The following is a 23,050-nucleotide window of genomic DNA, read 5'->3' as shown; positions in this document are numbered from 1 at the left end:
TTTTGAGGGGATTATTTTCTATGTATGAGCATATGAAATAAATCACAGCTGTAAACATCATTTATCTGGGTAACAAACTTGTGATTTCATCTGTGAAGACAAATAGAGGGCTATGTTATGTGGATCAAATACTTCTTTTTCATATTACGGAATTAAAGCGTTCTAGAGGTAGCCTAGTTTAATTCCCTTTTTGTTAACACACGAGGAAACTGTGATTCAGTGTTCATAGGACTTGCCCCAGATCCTTAACTAGCAGGTGGCAGAACCAGAGCAGGTGTATGAATTCTCATTTCAGCCTCCTCACCACCATGGGCCCTAATCATGAAAACCAATGCAGGTCTGTAGCTCCATGCCAACTGCTGGTGTTAATAAGTAAGAAACCTAAACTAGAGGGAGATCAATCACCGGAGTGGTTGCCGTTTGTGTCTGGACTCAGAAGTCCAGTCCAGAAGGCTTGGGGGACCTCACTCATGAGAACGGGCCAGTTCAGGCTCTGAGTCATGTCAGTGCATAACCATTCCCTTGCTGAGTGGGAAAATAAAATTGTGGATGGAATGGTCCAGAGAATCACTTAGCTAATAGCACAGAGACATAAGCAGAAAGGATAATTCAGAAGTACTGCATAAATCTAAGTTTGATTCATGATAATACTCTGATCTCCACTCTTGGTCTCATCTCCACTGATTCCGAAGAGAAATTGGATGGTGGTAGAATCCGGCAAGTCGAGGAGAGCCAGAATTGGAGAACTGAGAACTCTGGGTGTGCCATGTTTCTTGAGAGGAGCTCTGGGCAGGAAGGAAGCCAGATGGAAAAGCAGGCTTTGACTGCCCAAGCTCTGTCCAGGGTCCAGGAACTGACATCTGGCAGTTTGGGAAAGCACAGCCTGGCTCTTTATGCAGAGGTTTAGAGCGAGAAAAAGGTCAGTATTTTATAGCAGAGTCTCCTGTTTACACAAGCCATTGAGAGCTTAGAGGAGTTAGCCTGACAAGACCAAGATCCAGCCACGAGGATCCGAAAGGGGCAGTTTGAACAAGGGCCATAGCGAAGGCAGGAAGGAACTGGCCAGAGACCAAGGCACGAAGGAACTGGCCAGAGACCAAGGCACGAAGGCTGGTTCACGCTGGAACACAGCGTTGGAGGAATAAGAGATGCACGAAAGCAAGGGAGAGGAGGGGGAGAATTATGGATTCAGATCAAGATTGGAAAACAAATACAAAAGCTAACAACCACCCTTGACAGACAAAAAGAAATGTGGTGGAGGGATCATCAGAATTGAGTCTCAAAGGAACTTTACAGTCGCTGCTTGGAAGTTGTTGCATTGATCCCACAAGTGGGGCAAACGTATCCATGGGAAAGTACAGAACAAGGGGCCTGGCTCTCTCAATATCTCCCTCCTGTTGATGTGGATTTTAAATAAGCTTTGAAATTAGCCATCAGAACTGTGTCTTCCCTATACACACAGAGACCTTACTAAGTACGTAAAATCGACTGCCGTCCACTCTTTGTAGTTTTTTTTTGTTGTTTTATTTAGTTTTTTTTTTTTTTTTTGCTGTGTTGGGTCTTCGTTTCTGTGCGAGGGCTTTCTCTAGTTCCGGCAAGCGGGGGCCACTCTTCATCGCGGTGCGCGGACCTCTCACTATCGCGGCCTCTCTTGTTGCGGAGCACAGGCTCCAGACGCGCAGGCTCAGCAGTTGTGGCTCACGGGCCTAGTCGCTCCACGGCATGTGGGATCTTCCCAGACCAGGGCTCGAACCCGTGTCCACTGCATTGGCAGGCAGATTCTCAACCACTGCGCCACCAGGGAAGCCCTATTTCATTTTTTGATATAGCAGAGAAGGAATGGGGAGTATATGGAAAAGTTTCTCTCTTTTCTAGGGGCACCTGAGCCATTGTCTGGGGACGTCCCTTCCCCTCATCTTCATGAAGGCAGTTTTATTTCTCTTTTCTACTCCCTTATTTTATTTGACCTTTTACGTGTAATTTACACTTTAAAGGTTTTGTCTCTGGAGACAGTGGTCATTGCAGACGCCACTTAGCGTCATCAGGGTAGTCGCTAACTTGGAATCAGTGACCATTGGAAACCTCTCAAAACTGTCACAAGATTATAGGATAGTTGCGGATAAAGGGCTAGGACTCCTCACTCAGTATAGATCCATATCTAGCTTGTCTTGTCGTTGGGAATCATTAGTCAAGTGAAAAGCTGTCCCATTGGCCAAAAACAAAGCACTGCAGACTGAGCAAAAGTTCAGGTGTCCACCTGGATCCCTGGGTGTTGACTGCCCACTAATCCTTCACTTATGCTGGTGACCTCCTCCTCCTCTCTCACATCATGTCTCAGTATAGGAAGGACACAGAGGTGGGCACGATATAATCACTGCTCCTCTTAAAAAGATGTTATATATGTATTACATATATATAATATATATATAATTATCTATTATCTATCTAGATTGAAAAGATTCTGTATATTTTTTATAAGTGTATATATATATATATATATATATATATATATATATATATATATATATGCAGAAAATGGAAAGCATATAAAAATGCATGATCCCAAAATATAGAGGAGGAAGATAAAAGATAATCATTTGGGGGTATTTGAATTGGGTGTTTGATTAAGATTCCCCCCTCCCCCAAAGCTGTGAAAATAGTTGGAGAAACAGACCAATTTGTATAAAAGTGTTACCCTTAAAAAAGTATTAATACTTGATCATTCTGCCCTCCTGTGTGCCAGTTTCTTTCCTTTAAAAAGAAAAAATTCCTCCTACCACTAGAATTCTGATCAGCTTTTTCAATTTAAGACAAAACAGGTAACCTAACATTCACAGCACATCTTGGTCAAACTTGATTATAAACAAGTTTTTTTTTCCCCAAATTACACCTTACTTAATTTTTAGAATTTACCTTTCACTTTTTACCCCTTTCTGTCACTGAATTCAAAAGTCTTCCCTATGACTTCATAATAATATATTTTAGATAATCTTCTTGGGATTTTTTGGGCTGCCTTTATTTTTTCTGTTGGTTCACTTTTTTCTTTTAATGTGTACACATCCCGGTGATGTTGATTTCTTCAAGCTGACCTGTGGTCCCTGCCTTCAAAGTTATTGCCAGAGATGAAATGCACTTCCTAACCTTCACCTTGAAGTTCACTCGCCTCTTTGAAGTACTTCATTTGGTTTTCAAAACTAAAAGTTGTAAGAAATCTCAGACTTTCAGGACCCTAAATACAACATCAGGAATGCAAGAGGGAAAAAATCATACAGACATACACAAAAGGATACAGTATAAAATACTCAAAGAATTAACCGAATGAGAAAAGGAAGCGTGAAATTCACATCAAACAAAGCTTTGAACATTAAAGCAAATGAAAGTGAAGGGAAGAAATCTATAAGGAAAGCAAACAATCACTGCTTCCTGTCAGCTGCAGTTATTAATTAGTGTTCCATCATTTGCGCTAAATGCCCAATGAATACTTTTGCTTCTCTGGCAGGCCATTTGCTTTGTAGCTTGCTTCTTAATGGGAAATGACTCAGCTTGTCCTCGTGTTTGTCACTCCTGCCCATAACGACTACCCTGACAGCACAGTCTATACGCTGTGCTGGCTCTAGAGAAGGTGGAGAATTTTTTCCCCCAGATCCCAGTTCTTACCTCAGCATCTCCCCTGCAATCCACTGTTCACAGTGTTGTCACTTACATTGATTCTTCCTGCATAAAATGCTGGAAGAGCTAAGTTTATGTTGTTTTCGAATTATAACAAACTCCTTTCCAGTGTGACTCCAGCCTGGATTTCCTGCTCATCCTTTGTGTCCATCACAGCATAGAGCTTAGGAGAGCTTGGTTAGAACCCAGGCTCTAGACTCAGTAGATGTGAGCTGAATCCTGGCTCTGTCGGCCATTCGCTCTGTGACACTGGACAGGTGACTTTAGCTCTCAAGACTCCACCTCCTATCCGCGGAGCTAATAGCCAGCCCCAAGGGTTGCTGTAAGAAAAAAATGAGCAAGTGTATGTATATAAAGAGTTAGCTTGTTACCTGGAGGTTGGAAGATACTGAAATACAATTTGTTGAATGAATGGGACAGAGTAGATAATGAACAAATCTGGCTCTTATTATTAGTACTCTCTTTTATGATTGCTCTTCTCTCCTCTGGAATGCACTTCTCCATCTGACTCATCCATTAAGATCTGTCTCAGCCTCCACTCGAAAGCCTTCCTTGACTGGCTGTCATTCACTCCTTGTCCCTTCAATCACAGTGTCTTGTGTGTGCTTCATTATACAACCTGTTACACTGCCTTTGACTGTACTGCACGTCTGGCTGTTCTCCTAGAGTGTGAGAATCACTGTTGCTCGCATGTGTTTGTTCATCCTTTCACTTCCCTCTGTTATCATGTGCCTGGAACACGATAGGCTATTTGCTTGTAAGTAGGACCCTGGTAATACCATACAGTACTCAAAATAACTAGTTTCTAATAGTGGAATTAAGACACTATATCAGAGCTATTTTAGACTGGGAATTATTTTGAGGCTGACTCTAAAATTATTTCATATTTAAAGCTCAGGTGAGATTTGTTGGTAAGTTTAGGATTAACAGACCTACTTATAAGCTTTGCATTACTTATTATTTATTTTTCTTGAAGTACGTGCCGATAGAAAACAGAAATAGTCATGACCATAAGAATACAGAATCAGACAAAGTTGTAAAGTCATGTTAAAATGACCACTTGGTAATTGTCCGGGCATGGAAAGTAAATAGAAAATTCGCTCTGGGGGGATATATAATTGAGAAAAATAAATGCATACTTATACAAATGCCTGATGACACATTACTGAATTTCGTCACTATTCCTTCAAAATATGTGACACAGAGAGAATCACTGTGGTAGGTAGTCTTCACAAGTTTGAAGTCTGGACTCTAGGTTTTAGCCCTATTATATGTGTTACCAGAGGCCAGTCACTTAATCTCTTTGCTTGCCAGTTTTTTTCTTCTGTAAATAGGAAGTAATAATACTCTCCTACCTGCTAAAATGGTATCTATGAGAAGGAAATGAGATAAAGCAAGTGCAAGTTTTTTATACTTGCAGGTTCCATAAAGTTGCAGGTACTGTGAGATAGAGCAAGTTCCTGGATCTTTGAAGTATATGTACAGGAAGAGGGGCCTGTCACTTTAGACCTCATATATTATTCAGTACTATTTGTCTACTACCTCACTCATCTTCTCAGGGGCTAATCTAGCTGGACCTCTCACATTGCAGTGGCTCTAGTTGTGATTTATGTACAGTTTCAGCAGCAAACAACTCTCCATAGACTGTATATTGAATTCATTTTCATTTACCTCTGGGAGAAAAAAAGAACATCACCCTACTCAAATCGATAGGCACAAACATGCTGCTTTTGATGAATCACTAATATAGTTTTCTCCAGGATCGTAGCAATTATTATTTAGGAAAAGACTATTGGTCCAAGCCAAGTTATAATATAGATCCCTTTGTATTTCAATATTTTAGCCTAATGAATATCAATTAATGGCCTGTCTAAAGGACTTGGTGGAAAAATGTGGGAGCTCCTGCTTTAGCAGCGCTGTAAGCTCTTGGCATGTGGAGCTCCGTCATGTTCATCTCTCCATCCCCATCATTGGCTCCAAGGCTTGATACAAGGATTCAGAAAATGTTAAACTGCTCCTAAAAGCATCTCAGTCTCAGTGCTGGGCCTTGGGGGTGATGACTTCCGTATGCCAGCCAGAGAGAGACAGAGTAGCTGTAATAGGTCATGAACATGCTCTCTCCATCATTCACCTACCCACAACATTGAGGTAGAACCACATGGAAAGTACACAGGTTTTTGGCACAGGGGCCAAAGTACCTAAAGTATGCTACTTACAGCTAAACAATGGCTTGAAACTTTATCTGAACTCTTGCCTTGAGCTGTGTGTGGCCCACTGGCAAAAAGCTAAGTCTGCAGAGAAAAGGGTGGTTTGGATTCCTGGTTGGGCTGCAGAAGGCCCATTGTCAGCCCCACCTCGGGGGTATCTAATGCTGGTGGGGTGAACTTGAACCTACTGTTTCCTCTCCTTGGGCTAAAAAGAGAGTACCAGGGTTCAAGAAATCAGAGATCAAAACCCCAGATCCTTCAACAATATCTAGCCCTGAGAGGTTTTTGTTTGTTCAACAACTTTAAATTTCTCCCGAAGTGTTTCTTAAAAGGCAGTGCTACTAGACAGTTGTGCTTTGTTACAATACAATCACATTCTCTTCTGATGCCTCTACAGGCTTGGTACATGCCTTTATGTTAAGGGTTTGCCCCTTGCATGTACATATGTCTGACACACCTTGACCAGATAATCGGGTTAACATTTTAGGAGTCTATCATTCTGTGGACTCCCTGGGTGATTTTGGACAAGTCACTTAATGTAGCCGGGTCCCAGTTTTCTCATCTCTTCTGTGGAGCGGGTAACTATAATACCTGTCTGCCTATTTCAGTGGTCATTAGGATTGAAGGTGATCAATATGTGAGCACGCTTGGCAGTCTTTAGGTAGGAAGAAGTGTTCGTTAGTGAGGAAGGATGCGGCTTGGACTAGATAATTGCCAGATAAGGTCACACCTCTATTATGCAGTTATAGTATTTTATAATACAATGCCTTCAATAATCAGGGAAATTAAAATAAACGGGGGCCCCAATTATATCTAGAAAGACATTCAAGAAGACAGACTCTCATTACAGGAGAAGTCTGTGGCAAGATACAGAACAACTCCAGTATGTTTTCTTGACTGGTTGTGAAATGCTTCTCTTGATTGTATTAATAGACATTCACTTTGGGTGGATTTCCTTGGGTGCAGCCATAGAGGGGGAAGAGTCTTATGTCTGGTTAGCATAAGTTAGAAACAGTCCACTTTAAATCGCCAAGGAGAGAGCCATCAAAAAATTCAGAGGGCTGTGAATTGGTTTGTGTCACAAAATGTTTAGACGTAAACCTTTTAAATTTGACACTTTCCTTTAGCTCACCTTGATTTTACTCATTGAGTAATGATGACAAGGACAGGAAATGACAGTGTTTGTGCCAGAGTCACAGCTCTTTAGTATTTTATATAGTACTCTGGTGATCCTGGTGAATCAGTAACCTTTGATCTCCACTGTACAGATGCTTAAACAGAGGCTTAGTGATGTTAGCTCTTTGAGTAAACAAGTCATACGGATGACCCAAGACATTGTGAAAATAGGGTTGAAATGACTTTAGATCGTTAAACAACTTATTTGAAACTATTCTCTGATGCTTATTCGACATGTTTAACAAATAAATGATAGAAAACACGTTTTAGTGACTTCCCTGGTGGTCCAGTGGTGAAGACCTCGCCTTCCAATGCAGGGGGTGCGGGTTCGATCCCTGGTCGAGGAGCTAAGATCCCCCATGCCTCGTGGCCAAGAAACCAAAACATTAAACAGAAGCAGCATTGTAACAAATTCAATAAAGACTTTAACAATGATCCACATCAAAAAAATCTTAAAAAAGGAAAAAAGAAAACACATTTTAGGCAGCAGCTCAGTAAGCTCCCAAATGTTACCGAGTACAGTTTTAATTTGCTGTATGTGCCTCCAACTTCAGGTGTTCTTTTAATATTCCATATGCTCATCCATTTTGTTTACCATCTGCAAAGCTGTAAACAATGCACACATTATTGACTGGACTAAATATTTACACTGTCACCTTATAAAAATCTCAGTTGTTTTCCTCCAATTGCACAAGATGAGTTGTCTACTCACCAATGAAATAAATTGAATTTCCCCTTTTCTCTCAATAACCTGAGGCTAATCTTTTCTTTCAAAGATCAGGTTCTTAAAAGTGAGGACTGGAATAAAAGGTTCTGTGGTTGGTCTGTGGTCTCTGACCGGAAGACTTGTGTCTCTTCGTGGGTAGCTGTGCGTGTGAGTGCCAGGGCTGCCGTAAGTCTGATAAGTGGGGAGAAAAATGGCGTTCAGCCGCTGAAAACAACATCTATTCCTTAAACCATTTTCTGTGTAATTAGAATGAAGGATGCTGGATTTTATGCTCACTTAAAGAGCAATGAAATGATTGAAAACAACAAGCTTTACTTTTACAACTTAGGAGCAATCAAAATTCTGGATGACAGATAGTGGCTGACACTATCTGTTATCATTCCACTAAATAATCCTTGCAGTTCGGCTGAGGACATACCTGTCTCCATTTTCTTAGTATTTGTTTTATTGTTTGATAGTTAATTACCTGCTAACAGGAGCTCCCCTTCCCTCCACCAAGAAATCATAAATACAGAAAAAGTAATAGCCTCTTCCCCCAAGATGTTCACGTTTGTCTCATTATTTGGTTCCTTTGACAGTTATTTATTGGAGAGGGCTCCTTTCTGTGTTCCAAATCCGCCAAAGTTAAGTGTGCGACTTCTGTCTTCATATTTACTACTTGAACGTGGCCTGTTTTTCTTTTACAATGATGTTTGTTCATTCATTGAAAGTGGCATCTGCTTTTCTTCTAGAATTGTCATATTCACAAGATGATTCACATTTATTAGCTCCTAAAGTAAAGGAAGATGTCTCTCACAAAAATATATCCCTCTATTTTTTAATTAAATCTAGTTTCTCCCCTATCCAATGTTAAAGCAAAAATAGTATTTATTTTTTCCATTGCTCTCTAATTCCAAAGGTTCTGCCTCTTCTCACTCTTCATAAGAAGCGAAGGTTGCCTGCATAGGATGTGGAATGTCATGTCATTTCCTTGGCCCTCTCTGTTCTGTTCCTTTGTGGGTTTCAGCATCTTTTTTTTGTTTGATTCTTTAGTCCAGCAGTCACATTTGCTGAGTCTGTAAAGATGTCCAATGTCGCCATTGGCTTTTAACATAAAAGAGGAAAACTAAGCTGGACATTTCACAAACAACGCTATAGCTGCTGATCTGAGAGAAAATACAGTTTTAGCGAGTTCTAACCTATGCCCTGAAACAACTTTAAATGGAATAAACTGAGAGAAATAGAAAAGAATCGGAGAGAAATAGAAAAGAATCGGGGAGAAATGTGGCATCCAAAGTGATAAAATTCTATTTTTTTGCCTTTCCTTTTTTTTTTCAGACTTCAAAATGAATTAATTGGAACTACGTTAGAAATCCACATTTCAGTTCACAGGCAGATTTCCAGATTTTAAAACAGAACAAAGCAAAACCACTTTAGCAGTTACCTCTGCTTGAGCGATGGTCTTTGATGAGACTTTATTCTTATTTTTCATTATCCCCCAATGACTTGCTTAATATTTTTGCTATCTTTACATATTACGTATTTCTAATCGAAAAGGCATGACTTATTTGTCCTTGAATTCAATTCTCAAAGACATCCAAATGTCCGAAATCTCTCCCTCTCTCTCTCCCTGGCTCTCTCTCTCTCCCTTTAATGTTTTGTTTCTAAAGCAAGGTGGCTTTTTGGTTTTGTTCTTCTCCAAGAGGAAACTATTGTTTAAAATAAAAAACAGGGACAGGAAATAACAAACTGATAAATGTCCCAAACTATCTTTATAGCATAAACCCTAGGGAACAGCCTCCAGGATCTCTGGTTTCCATTCCATAAAGACCTACGGTGACCCAAATGTTGACATATGGAGAGAAACATCTATTGAACTGAATATATTGAGTTCTTTCCTCAAAAAAAAAGGCCTTTTTCTGGTTTCACAATTAATTGTTTATAAAGGAAAGAAAAGTGTTTCTGTGGTCTCTTGTTTTATTATCCTCATATAAAGCTTATTTTCCAGTTATTTTCACAAGAAAGGACAGGGCTTCTGGTTTGGTGCACATTTCTGATGTTTGTACTTCTTATGCCTATTGTCTGCTCCAAAATGCTGTCAGTACAGTTTCTCCAGCCCCATTTATCCTCCTGTAGAGTGGTGCCTCTTTACTCGCTCACTTTAGAATACCTGAGTTTGCTAATGTTGCAGCTTTCCATAATACAAAAGACCCTGGTAGTCTCCCTAGAGAAGGCAATTATCTATTATGCTTTGGGGACACAAAAAAACAGCTCATGCAGGGCAGTGCCTACAAACTCCGTTCCTGCTGGGCTGTCCCGAATCAATTTAAGATGCCAACAAATACAAATTGAGTTCTGGATAGAGGGTTAAAAACACCACATTTTTTACTAAAGAATCATCCTTCTAGGGTGACTGCAAATATTGAATAATTTTCATGGTGATTACTAATGTTCAAAGGAACTCTAAAATAAAAATAAAATGGACACCTATTTTGGAGTGTCTCTTTTCCCTTTCCACTCAGCATGTGTTATGTATTCATGCCTTTTTGGTAGATTGTATGTCTTTCTTTGGTTTAATTCTTTAAGTCTACTGTCTATGTTATATGTTAATAACATATTATTGAATGTGTAAAGTGTGTGGGACCATTAAATACAGAAAGCAAACAAAACATTATTACTAAGGTATTATTTATAAAGAGAGAGATTTTTTTTTTAAACATCTTTATTGGAGTATAATTGCTTTACAGTGGTGTGTTAGTTTCTGCTTTATAACAAATTGAATCAGTTATACATATACATATGTTCCCATATCTCTTCCCTCTTGTGTCTCCCTCCCTCCCACCCTCCCTATCCCACCCCTCTAGGTGGTCACAAACCACCAAGCTGACCTCCCTGTGCTATGCGGCTGCTTCCCACTAGCTACCTATTTTATGTTTGGTAGTGTATATATGTCCATGCCACTCTCTCACTTTGTCCCAGCTTACCCTTCCCCCTCCCCATATCCTCAAGTCCATTCTCTAGTAGGTCTGTGAAAGAGAGAGATTATCTGCTTAAACATGTCGGACTGTGGGGGGTACACTATTTTGTAAAGCATACAACATGAACAGTGGCTGAGAGAGGGGCACCTGGACCAAGCATTAGATGAACCTTGGCCCATTTGCATCCCATGACGCCTAAGCCATGATCTCTGCCCTCCAGACATGTATAGGTTGGGGTAGAGTGGATGAAATTAGTAATGAATTGTACTGATGTGTCATCAGTGCTATACGAGCGATGATCATTGTTCTATTTAGTTAGATGGATAATCTAGAGATTACTGCAAAGGTTTAGAACCAGCAACAATAATTTTTCTTATCCTTAATGCATTAATGGTTTGGGGAATTTCATTCTAGTTCTAGCTGGTGAGATATGGTGATACAGATAGGACTCCTTTGTCCAAGGGATTAGTGATTTAGAACATTTATTAGGTAAATAGCAGGATTGCCATTGTTAGAAAATAGTGGGCATTATGTGAAAACTATACTATAGGTTAGTGTTATAGGTGGAATTATGTCGCAGAAAAAGGGGAAGGCCTGAACCCTGGTACCTGTGAACGTGACTCTATTGGGATATGGGGTGTTTACAGATATCATCCAGTTAAAGTGAGGTCATTGGGGTGGGCACTAATTCAGTTTGACTGGTATCCTGATAAAAGAGAGAATGCTGTGGCAACCAAGGTACAGAGTGAAGACAGTTATGTGAACATGGAGGCGGAAACTGAAGTGATGCTGCCACAAGCCAAGAAACCCCTGAGGCCACCAGAAACTGGAAGAGGCAAGGAAGGATCAGAGTGAGCATGGCCCTGCCGACACATGGGTTTAGTAGATTTCAGACTTCTATCCTCCAGAACAGCGAGACAATACACTTCTGTTGTTCTAAGCTATCCACCTTGTGGTACTTTGATATGCACTTAGTAACCTTTTCCTTAACATTTAAAATTATACCTGTTAAAAAATATTCACAAGTTGGATGAAAGAAGTTGACCAGAGTTATGGCATATAAAGCTGCAATTAGATTCAGTTAATAAATTACAGATGAGAAGCATTGTCACTAGTGACTCACCTGGGAAGGACTGTTAAGGTTATTCAAAGAGTATATTTTGTATTTAGAGAAATTATTTAAAATGGTCAATTCAATTTGTTCGATAACATTTAGTGAATTTACTATATCCCACTTCCTTTTGGGAAAACAAGGATGCAAAGATAAATACGAGGTGATGTTAAAAAATCAGGTTCTGCGTGTAACAAAGACCGTATATTTCCTTTTAGGAATCTTCTATGAAATTTCAGAATTCTCTATATGCTAACCATGCATTCTATTCCCAAAGCTCAGGTCTTATAGGAGTAGAGTTGCCAGGTAAAATACAGGAAGCCCAGTCAAAATTTTAATACAGATAAACAACACACTACACGCTTTTTTTAGTATAAGTGCGTCCTATGCAGTATTTGTGGCATACTTACACTAAAATAAATATTCACTATCTGAAACTCAAATTTTACCAGCTGCCCTGTATTTTCATTTGCTAAATGTGGCAACCTAGGTAGGGGTAAAAGTCATATCCAAGAGACCCAAGATGAGGAGCCAAAGAATCATCACCAGGAAGTGACCACATTAACTTAACTCCTGTTACTGCCTGTTTACTATCTCAAGGGGTCAGTAATGATTTTCAGAGCCGTTTGTAATACTAAAGTCTTAGGGTGATTTTGGTGATTAAATGAGGTAGTCCATTATCTGTGTTGGAATGGCTCCTGTTGAATAGTCAGGACCCTGTAAATGTTGCATAAGATTGTTTTTTCATCATCCAAAGTAATGCTTAGTAGAGAACTATCTTGTGTCCCGAGGCAGGATACAAGAGACGGCTGCGTGCATGCATTTGTTAAGGATAATCTCTAATCCTTAGTGCCTTGTGAGGCATCTGACTTTAGAAACATCCAGAAGTCCTCCTGTTGAGTATGGATACATTGATATCACCAGTGTATTCTTTTCGAGGGCTGCTATGTCGAAGTACCACCTACTGGGTGGCTTAAAACAGCAGAAATTTATTCTCTCACTGTTCTGGAGGCTAGGAGTCTGAAATCCAGGCATTGGTAGGGGTGGTTCCTTCTAGAGGTTCTGAAGGTAAATATGTCCCATGCCTCTCCTAGGTTCTGGTGATAGCGATCTCTGGCCAATCTCTGGCATTCCTTAGGGATCTCTGGCTGGCATCCCTTAGCTTGTGTCACAACAATACCAATCTCTGCCTCCATCCTCCCATGGCTTTCTCTTTGTGTGTGTCTGTGTCTCTTCTTATCAGGACATCTGTCATATAGGATTAGGACCTACCCTAATCCAGTATGACCTCATCTTCACATGATCGATGCCAAGACCTTATTTCCAAATAAGTTCACTCACAGTACTCAGGGTTAGGACTTCGACGTGTATTTTGGGGGCACCCAATTCAACCCACAACAACCTTGTGTCTACGCTTCAGAGCTTTTTGAGAGCCTCAGAATTGCTTTTGATAACAATAGAGATGAAGCTTCTTGTAATATTTGAGATGTCCCATGCAGTTTATCATTGGTGTAGAGAAATGAAAATGTTCTCTTTAAAAATATAGCGTTTTCTCCAGTGTTTCTAGTGCAGAGTTTTAGAAACTATTTAGGGAAACGCATACCTAGGTGGTAATATAGGAATACTATATTTAAACATTTTGTAATTATAAGATAAACTTCACAGCGTAGAATTTCCAACTTCAAGGAAGAAATATGGGAGAGAAAAGTAAAATTAGTAATAGAAACATTTTTTTTCCATCTTCCCTTATTTGTGGGCCTTCATCTCTATATTTTGACCTATTCAATATTTTTAAAGTATTATTCAGTTTTCAATTGTATAACCAGTGAGCCGAAAGCTAAGATATTTTAATCTGTAATATTTTTGCATGAAAATCTGTTTTCCTCATTTTCCAAAGAAATGTCTATAAATTTGCTCAATGAAACAAATGCCAACAGATAGAATATAGCTATTCTTAAAAATTATAACTTTTACAGATACTTCCAAAATCGATGTGGTATAAGAAATAAGAAAAGTCCTGGGTTGTGAATGACCTTAAATGTGAGTTTACTCATTTATAAATGAGGATTAAATACATAATCATAATGACATTGCCAAGTTAAGATATTTCACGTTGGTAAAGTGCCTGTAACAGATTTTGACATGATAAATATTCAAAATATGTTTTTCTCTTCCCTTCTCCATTTTTTATTTAAAAAAAAAAACACTCAGACATGGAGACTAAATAAAACAGGTGTATGTTACTGTTTGGGTTTTGCTTTTCTTTTTTTCTTGTGGGGAGATTATAGGGCACTGTTTGTTTTTTGGCATTTTTTTTCTGTTGAAATTATAAATGCCTGAATTTGGAATGACTGTAATTCTAGTTGCTATATGAAGGAGGATTTACTATAGAAAACATTTGGTCCTGTAAACCACCATCAGCAGTTTTCAGGTGATCAATAGAATAAATGTGAGAAATACCACCCATGATATTGTTCTTGTCCAGTAAACTATTACTTGCTATACAGTGTCCTTTGCATTGCAAAGGATAACAGGATAGATTATGTACACCCGTTTTGCTAATTTCCAGGAAACAACTGACTCACTGAAGCCTCGGTAGTGTATTTGGAATATAAATGCACATACTAATGGAGCTGATGTTATCATCCTTAAAGATAATCAAAGTCAATAATTTACTAGCACTGAAGAGAACTCTGCCTTAGATCCAGGCCACTTACCACAGGAAGGATACAGAGATGAGGTCATTTGTAAGCCACGTCCATCAGCTAACAGATGGTGAGACAATTTCTGTGGCTCTTCACAGAAGAAATTTTCGACTAGCACGTATCTTTACACACCAAAATCAACCAATTTGGATAGCCTGCTTGTAATTTATGTAGCTATTTCCCAAGCACCTGCTCTTTTCACTGGCATGCTGACTAAATACAGATCTTGGACATGTAGTGTCACCTTTTCTAGGACAGGTTGGCATTATGTAAGAACATCTGCAAATCTAGAACGGTGGGATCTATCCAGTAGGTATTTCTGTAAGAATGCATCTACAATTGTTAGCAGAGGAGACATCTGATGACAGTTGTATTAGTCTGCTACTATATGGACCCACATCTGAAGAAAATGCTCATTGTAAACAACATTTTTTTCTTGGACAAGGGAAGCAAGGATTGTTTTCTCTAAACGTCCATGGAAGTAGTCACAGGAGATTGTATCCGGATCAACTAGCATTCTACTGAGTATTATGCGTGTCAGGAAAAGACAAGGCACTTGCTTTCATGTTGCTCATGAAGTAGAGAGATGGGATTCAGTGGCTAAACAGACAGTTTTAACACATTGTGGCAAATGGTATCAGAAGGGTGCTCTGGAAGCATATGGAGGAGGTGGTCAACCCAGTCTTCAAAGACCGGGAAGCGTTGTGCGGGAGAGAACATCTAAATTGGGTTGTCCAGATGATTCAGATTTAGGTGCAGGGCAGAGTGTTCCAGGTAAGGGAACATCTTGATAAACTGCATGAACCAACAGTATGTTGGTTCTGGGGGAAAAAGTAACAGTACAGGATGCCAGGGATGTTGTTAAGATGCTGCAGAGTGAGGTAGTGGAGAGGTGTTGGAAAGCCTGTAGGACTTAAAAGTGAGTTTCACCTTTATCACGCACCCAGTGGTGCATTGCAAACGACCTAAGCCGATTTGGTCATTCACGTTTATTAGGTTTGTTCCTTTGTTTGTTCGATATTCATATCTTCCAGTAGTTAGATGTAAGTAATGGCTACAGTTAGTTTGTTAACAGGAAAGCAAGCCTCAGTCCTAACTCTACTACAAATTAAAACATTTATTAAGAGGCAGTAACAAGAAGCAGTCGCACAATCTGTTCTGTGAATTAAATGAAATCCGCAGCTTTCTGGCCTTTTAGACACTGTAACAAGATCTTCAATTCAAGGCTCATGTGCAGATGTGACAATATTCAAGGAGCAGTGCTTGGTTACATCTAGTCAGAAGCAAGCAGCATAATCCTCTGTCAGCAGCTTAGGGTAGAACGAGAGGGGCTGTTAGGCTGGGCCATTGTTCTCAATGGAAATGTATTTGGTATAGACTACTGGCTTTGGTTCCTGAACCCTGTTCAGGAACGGGGAGAGATGCCCACTCAATATTACTAGTCTCCACATATCTTGAATGCCTCTCATTTCACCAGTGAAAAATCATTTCAGTCATTCAATATCCAAATAAACTCTCCAGGGCTGATGAGAGAGGAGGGCCATTGAAATTTTAGTGCTTACCTCAGGGAGATGGGCTTCTGGTGAGTCTCTCCATTGGTGACTAACTCTCCAGCACACTAACCCCATTCTCCACGAGGGTTCTTCATATGTCAACTCACCATCTCTAGGGCACGGATCAAAACAACATGTACGCGTATATCCCACTGTTGAGGCAAAAGTCTTTTAAAGTAACATATAGACATTATAACAATGAGTTTTAAACATGGGATTGATATTAGTAGAGTCCAATTTTTGAAAGCTGAAGGCAGAGGGGAAGGATCAATTTGAGAAGGACAAGACAGACAGGACGTTATTCCAACAGTCAGTACTACGCCATTTACACTGAGGAAGAAAAAGAGGAAATTTAGAGAAATGCATGTTTATACTGTTGTATGACTCCAAAACTAAAAGGAAATTGTGTTAAACAATTACTAGCATAGATATGTAATTAAAACATATATGCATATACATACATATTTGTGTTTCTCTATATTTTTCTACTGTGTGTGGTGTGTATTAGGTAAGTAGATATATATTTGTATATACATATGTATATACATATATATGTATATAGAGAGATATATCTATCTTTCCACCTAATAGAAAACAGATTAGGATTTTATTAATTATGCCAATTTGGTTGTTCTCATCTGTTTATTGCTTGCATCCATTTCTCTGCAAAATGTGAGAGAAATTACCTCTCCAAAAACCCTTCGAAGGGCTCTTCACCTCAAAAAGAACCTAAAATGGACAGCTTGTTGTTAGTCTAATCAAAATTCTAATATATTTTGAAAACTTACATTGTTTATAAAAGGTGAGGGGCAGTAAAGCTAATTTAACATGCTAGCAAGGTTGTAGTTAATCAGTTTAACAATTAGATGATTAATAGCTGGGTAGTTAATCATCACCAGTCAGGAAAGCCTGCTTCTTAGTACACAATTAATTGTAAATCAGCAACATCTTGCCATTATCTGTTACATCCAAACAGCTGTTAAATTTCTGTTTCCTTCATCATCTGATGATATAATTTTATCATTTCCCTTACAACTCTTTCCTAACCCAAAATCAAGAGCAACATTCTATAAATACAATGATGAAAATGATGCTTCTAACATATAACAGTGTTTTCACTGGCTGCTTGGGATTGGTTGGTGACAAACTCGATTTATTGTCTTTCCCTTTTCTAGATTTCAATAAAGATTATTGTCTCTGTAACTAATTTTGTCATTTAATATCACATTAACTTTCATTCTGATTAATTGTTCCATATGTGCCTTGTTTTCCCCAATAGATTTTAAGCCCTTGTGTCTTGAACATCCTCTGCAGACCCTCGTCTCATCCCACATTATACATATTAAATTAATATCTATAATTAAGCTGAACAGAATTGAGCCTGTGACATTTTCTCAGTAAGTTGGTAGCTTTGGTATTGTAAAATGTACCCGACGGTACCTAACTATATCACATCTGCAATATGGATTTCTGAATGAACCAGTGATGGAATTGGATGAGGGGCACAATGGGCCACTTTATTTATTTATTTATTTATTTATTTATTTATCTATCTTTTATTGAAATATAATTAATTTACAATTTTGTTTTAATTTCTGCTGTACAGCAAAGTGATTCAGTTATACATATATATATATATACATATATATATATTCTTTTTCATATTCTCTTCCCTTATGGTTTATCACAGGATATTGAATATAGTTCCCTGTGCTATACAGTAGGACCTTGTTGTTTATCCATTCTATATGTAATAGTTTGCTTCTGCTAACCCCAAACTCCCAATCCATCCCTCCCCCACCCCACCCCCCCTTGGCAACCACAAGTCTGTTTTCTATGTCTTTGAGTCTGTTTCTGTTTCATAGATAGGTTCATCTGTGTCATATTTTAGATTCCACATATAAGTGATATCATACAGTATTTGTCTTTCTCTTTCTGACTTACTTCGCTTAGTATGATAATCTCTAAGTCAATCCATGTTACTGCAAATGGCATAATTTCATTCTTTTTTATGGCTAGGTAGTATTCCATTGTATATATGTACCATATCTTCTTTATCCATTCATCTGTCGTTGGACATTTAGGTTGATTCCATGTCTTGGCTATTGTCAATAGTGCTGCTATGAATTTAGGGGTGCATGTATCTTTTTGAATTATAGTTTTGTCCAGATATATGCCCAGGAGTGGGATCACTAAATCTTACAGTAACCCTATTTTTAGTTTTTTGAGGACCCTCCACACTCCATAGTGGCTGCACCAACTTACATTCCCACCAACAGTGTAGGAGGCTTCCCTTTTCTCCACACCCTGTCCAGCATTTGTTATTTGTAGACTTTTTAAAGATGGCCATTCTGACCGGTGTAAGGTGGGACCTCACTGTAGTTTTGATTTGCATTTCTCTAATAATTAGCAATGTTGAGCATCTTTTCATGTGCCTGTTGGCCATCTGTATGTCTTCTTTGGAGAAATGTGGTAATAACTTCTCTTTTAGATGAGTAATGGACAAATTAGGCAATTGTACTGCTATACAATTGTGTTTGCTTAAACATCAGGGCAAAGTATGTTACACATCTTCATTCCATCTCTTGTTCCAACTTACCCTCAGCCAAGCAGAACATGGGAATAGTTTTTGGCTTCTTAAGTATCCTCACCTGTACTGTATACCTTGGGATAAAAACAAAACCAACATGGATTCATGGATTTTCAGTACATTGCTACTGTTTCTCCAAATCACTATAGTTGGAAACTTGCATCTTGCCACCTTCACTGAAGCCATAGTTAACTTAGACTGTTAGCTTTCTAACTGTTAACATTAGAAAATGGAACAAGTTAAAGTCTGGGCCCACTATGACTCTGAAAAAACAAAAAGCCTTATTTACTGCTCACTATGCAATGACACAATAGTTCCTCCATTTGCAAACAAACAAGTATGACTAAATATGGACTCTTCTAGTTCTTGCCTTCACCTGGCAAACATTTCTTATTTCACTTAACCTTAAGGCTTTATTCACTGTAACTAGGAATTGCTTAATGCACTATTTTACCTAAGTCTCCTGAAATTTCATCATTTTTTTTCTCCTGTAGTTCTAAAATACTAACGTATCTCATGGATGTTATTTGTTACCATTCTAGATCTCATCTCCATCCAGCAGGCAAACAAATGTTTTCAAATGGATAATACTGATATTGCCACCTTTCTTGAAAGCATCCAATGTCTGCTGCTTGACATTTCCATATTCCACTGAGATAGAATAAAGCCCCAAATTCATGCCACTCCTTAGGGAGATTGGGCTCCACCTGTAATCTTTGCTCACTGTGGTCCTGGCACCCTGGCCTCCATTATTCAAGTCTGAGCTTGTTTCCAACTTTGCTACTCTGGTATCGTCCAGTGTTGGTGTACCTTTCATCTGGAAGGCTCCATGCTGAGAAGGTCGTATGGACAGCATCCTGTCATCACTAAGGTCTCCACTCTTCTGTTACTTTATATTAGAGAGGCCTTCCTGACCATCCTAAGTCAGCAGCCTCCCAACACTAGACCCCTCCTTTTTCTTTCACCCAGTTTATTCCTTATTTATAACTTGCTGTTTATTACTGTGTAAAATTATCTCATTTCTTTCTCTACCTATGTTCCTTCCTTCCCCCTGACTATGGTGTAAATATATAAGGACTGAGACCATGTGTGTATTGTTTACAGCTGTGTCCTCAGGGTCAAGAACCACACTTAGAACATAGATGCTCAATAAAAGTTTCCCAGTGAGTGACTAATGTTCAGTGAATAGAATTCCCACTCTCTCTTTCATTGACTTAGTGACTTTGTAAACCTTTCACTTAGCTCATTTCTCCTTTGGATTCCTTATTATTGATTGTATCACTCCCCACTTCTAATGATTGCCTTCATACCTTTGTTTTAAATGATTACCGCATCGGCAAATAATAGTTACTTTTTAAAAATTTTCATTGAATGCAGTGTTAGCTTATTTTTAAAGGAATTTTCCATCCATAAAAACTGAACTAGGATTGTGCCATAATAGCAGAAGCCTAGTGTTTATTGTGTTCATAAACTCGTGACATTTTCCAGCTCGAAGTGACTTTGGAGAGCATCTAGGACAAACTTTTATTTTACCCATGAGAAACCTGAACGGCGGGAGGGTTAAATGATTTGCCAAAGGTCAGATCACTCGTGAGTGGCAGCTGAGGCTGAAATCAAAGTCCACTAGGCCTTGCTCTGTCCAGATTATACAAGAGCCTTCGTGATTTCTAAGCTACTAATGTCTCAGGCTGGGTGACAGCTAAGGAAAAGAAGCAGGCCAAAGGCACCAGAGTTGTCAGACTAGGGAGCAGATCACAGGGAAACATGGAATTACATGAATATTTGCCCACTGCTTTTTATCTGCATCAGGCTTTTAATTCAGTGTATAAGGAACATTGAGTGAGCAGGACCCAAGAGATCTGGCTTCAAAGACCTAAGCAGTACAGGGAGAGTGAACCAAGAAACCTTTCCTAAATTTAGAACATTGTCTGCAGTCCTGTGATATAACTCACCGTATCAGATTGGCAACCTGGAAATGTGTATCTTCTGTTGAAGAATACCTGAAAATCTCACACTGAGAATTTGCTGGGAACTTTGTTAAGCTAAACATCACAGAAAGATGTGGGCTGGAAAAGTAGAAAACTATCATCTGTGCCTGATATTTGATTTCTTTAACATTTTTGCAGAAGTTGCTTCAGGGCAGAGGTTCTGTTTTGCTCATCATTGAAACCCAGCATACAGTGCAGGGCCTGGAACTTAGAAAGCGTTAAATCATTTGTTAAATAAATATATAAGCGTATATTTCTTAGTTTTAAGTTTTTAATAGTTATTTGATTTTTGGTAATAATCATATATATTTTTAAATTTTACATATGTCTGAGCATCCATAGAAAATACGATGATATTTAGTGCTGACTACCCAGTTTGGATTACATAATTATTCCCAGTGATCATCTATTATACATCAGGGAATTAGTACATAAATCACTTTATACAGAGACCAGAAATTATCAAGTAGATCCTATTTTTCCTTAGGAACATTTAATGCCAGAATTTAAACTTCATGAAGATGTTTCAAAAGAGTTTTGTAGTAGTAGCCTCAAATTGGTTTGCATAGATCTCACACAATTTAAATTTAATGATTTTGCAGGTGCCATTTCTATGTTTAGCATGGATAATGTATAAAGCTCATTATACAAACACATCCATGTCACATATTCTAAAACTTATTTTCCCTCAAATGTCATTATTTTGTTTCAACTTGAAATGAGTTTACCGTGCTGTTCCAGTGAAACTCAGAATTTGTCATGCATTCCTTGCTTCTATCATTGTCAGTGAAGAAAGTATTTTATGTCAGCTACCTGGCCTAGCCTCATTTTTCTCTCTTGTTGAAATTATCTTCTGCTTTTATTGTTGTTGTTATATAATATTCTATCACTTTTATAAAGAAGAGAGAGAAATTCAGTGCGTTTATAATTTAAAGGTTTACCCACATTGTTGTTCTTCAGGTAATAGATTTCCAACCTCTCTTTAAAATTGATTTGATCATCATACCAAAAAAAAAAAAAAAGAGAGAAAGAAAGAATATATTTAAGATATGTAGAAGAGAAACTACATTTTCAAAAGTTGGTATTTTAATCAGAAAAACTACCATCCACTAATAATCATAGAGTATTACTGGAAAGAATCCTATTGGGATTAAGAATAAGAATTTTACTGTGGCTGAAAATAATCTCTAATGGGCTGTGTAGACTAATTTTGCTAATAGCTACTTTCTCCAAAATCCATGGTAAATAGACATTTACTCAGTTTTGTCAAATGTTCAGGAATCCAGACCCTCAGCAATTTGAAGTTGTGAGAACTGTAAACTAAGCCAATGTTAAGTTTACTTAGTGCCATCAATAAAAGTATTTATCCATGAAATCAAACATAGAAATGGAATATTTGGGGAGAAAGCATAGTTCTCTTTAGTTCTCTTTTTGTTTATTATTTTTGTTTCTTTCATTCTTTGCATTATTATTATTACATTCAAAGAGCTAAAACCCAAGAAATAAAACTAAATGTATACATTAATGTTTTTAATTTAACATTTTAAGCTGTATTTTAAAAATCTAACTTTAGATTTTGAAATAATTTCAATTAACCTTTTTTCTAGTTTGTTGGTACTAGTGAGGTTTCATATTCTAAGTAAGATTAAACAAGAATTACCTCATTTTACTACTGTTTCCTAATGTGAATAAATTGGCATCTAAAAAGTTGCAGCATGCTAACAGTTGAGGTTGATTGGTTAAACTGTGCCGTCATGTAGAAATTGCCCAGACTGAGAAAGAGAAAGACAAGTGAGGAAAAGAAGGAACCAGACAAAACTTGAGGAGAGGTGAGGATGGGGGTATTGAGTGTGAGGCTGAAAAGAGGGATGAGTGAGGTTGGGGATGGGAGAAGAGCTTTCTATTCCTACATCTGTTTCTTAATCATATACATGGTATGAGGGTTTTTCATAGTTCTTTTTGTTTCTTTGTTTTTTAATGTACAAGTATTTTTGATAGAATATAAAACCCTTCTCCTTGCTCTCTCATCTTCTAGAATTTCTCAAATCTTGCTACATTGATATACTGATTTCTTACAATGATTGAATAAGTCAGTTCCAATATGTCTGCCATTGCTTTGCTTAAAATAATAAATGATAAAGATGTTGGCTGTCTGCATCCATAATTCTGATCACCGAAACAAAACAAAAAAATTTTTTTCATCATACAGTGCTATTAAAGATGAACCAGAATCATTTGGGGATAGTGGGTCAGATAAATCTCTTCTACACTGGAATCTCTGTGGACGGAGTGGACCATGGTCACTTAATGACCTTTCTCTACTGCCCTGCTGGTACCTCAGACAAAAACGAAGGTGGCAGGATCCTA

At 38.3% G+C, this 23,050-nt stretch overlaps 1 protein-coding gene and 1 long non-coding RNA gene across 3 annotated transcripts in view; one reads left to right on the top strand and one right to left on the bottom strand.

The window, feature by feature from the left end:
- The window catches only part of CNTNAP2 (contactin associated protein 2), a 2,064,798-nt gene that overhangs the window by 545,586 nt on the left and 1,496,162 nt on the right, over positions 1 to 23,050 (top strand). The gene's annotated exons all lie outside the window — the stretch shown is intronic.
- On the bottom strand, positions 681 to 4,301 carry LOC118901039. Its single transcript, XR_005021280.1, has 3 exons — positions 4,128 to 4,301; positions 3,658 to 3,989; positions 681 to 889 (listed from the first exon to the last, which is right to left on the bottom strand). It is a non-coding gene; the product is annotated as an uncharacterized LOC118901039 (long non-coding RNA).

Source organism: Balaenoptera musculus, chromosome 9 (genome assembly GCF_009873245.2).
Source record: "Balaenoptera musculus isolate JJ_BM4_2016_0621 chromosome 9, mBalMus1.pri.v3, whole genome shotgun sequence".
Classification (NCBI taxonomy): Eukaryota; Metazoa; Chordata; class Mammalia; order Artiodactyla; family Balaenopteridae; genus Balaenoptera; species Balaenoptera musculus.
Note: the sequence above shows the minus strand (reverse complement) of the source record. Positions and strands in the feature narration are given on the sequence as shown.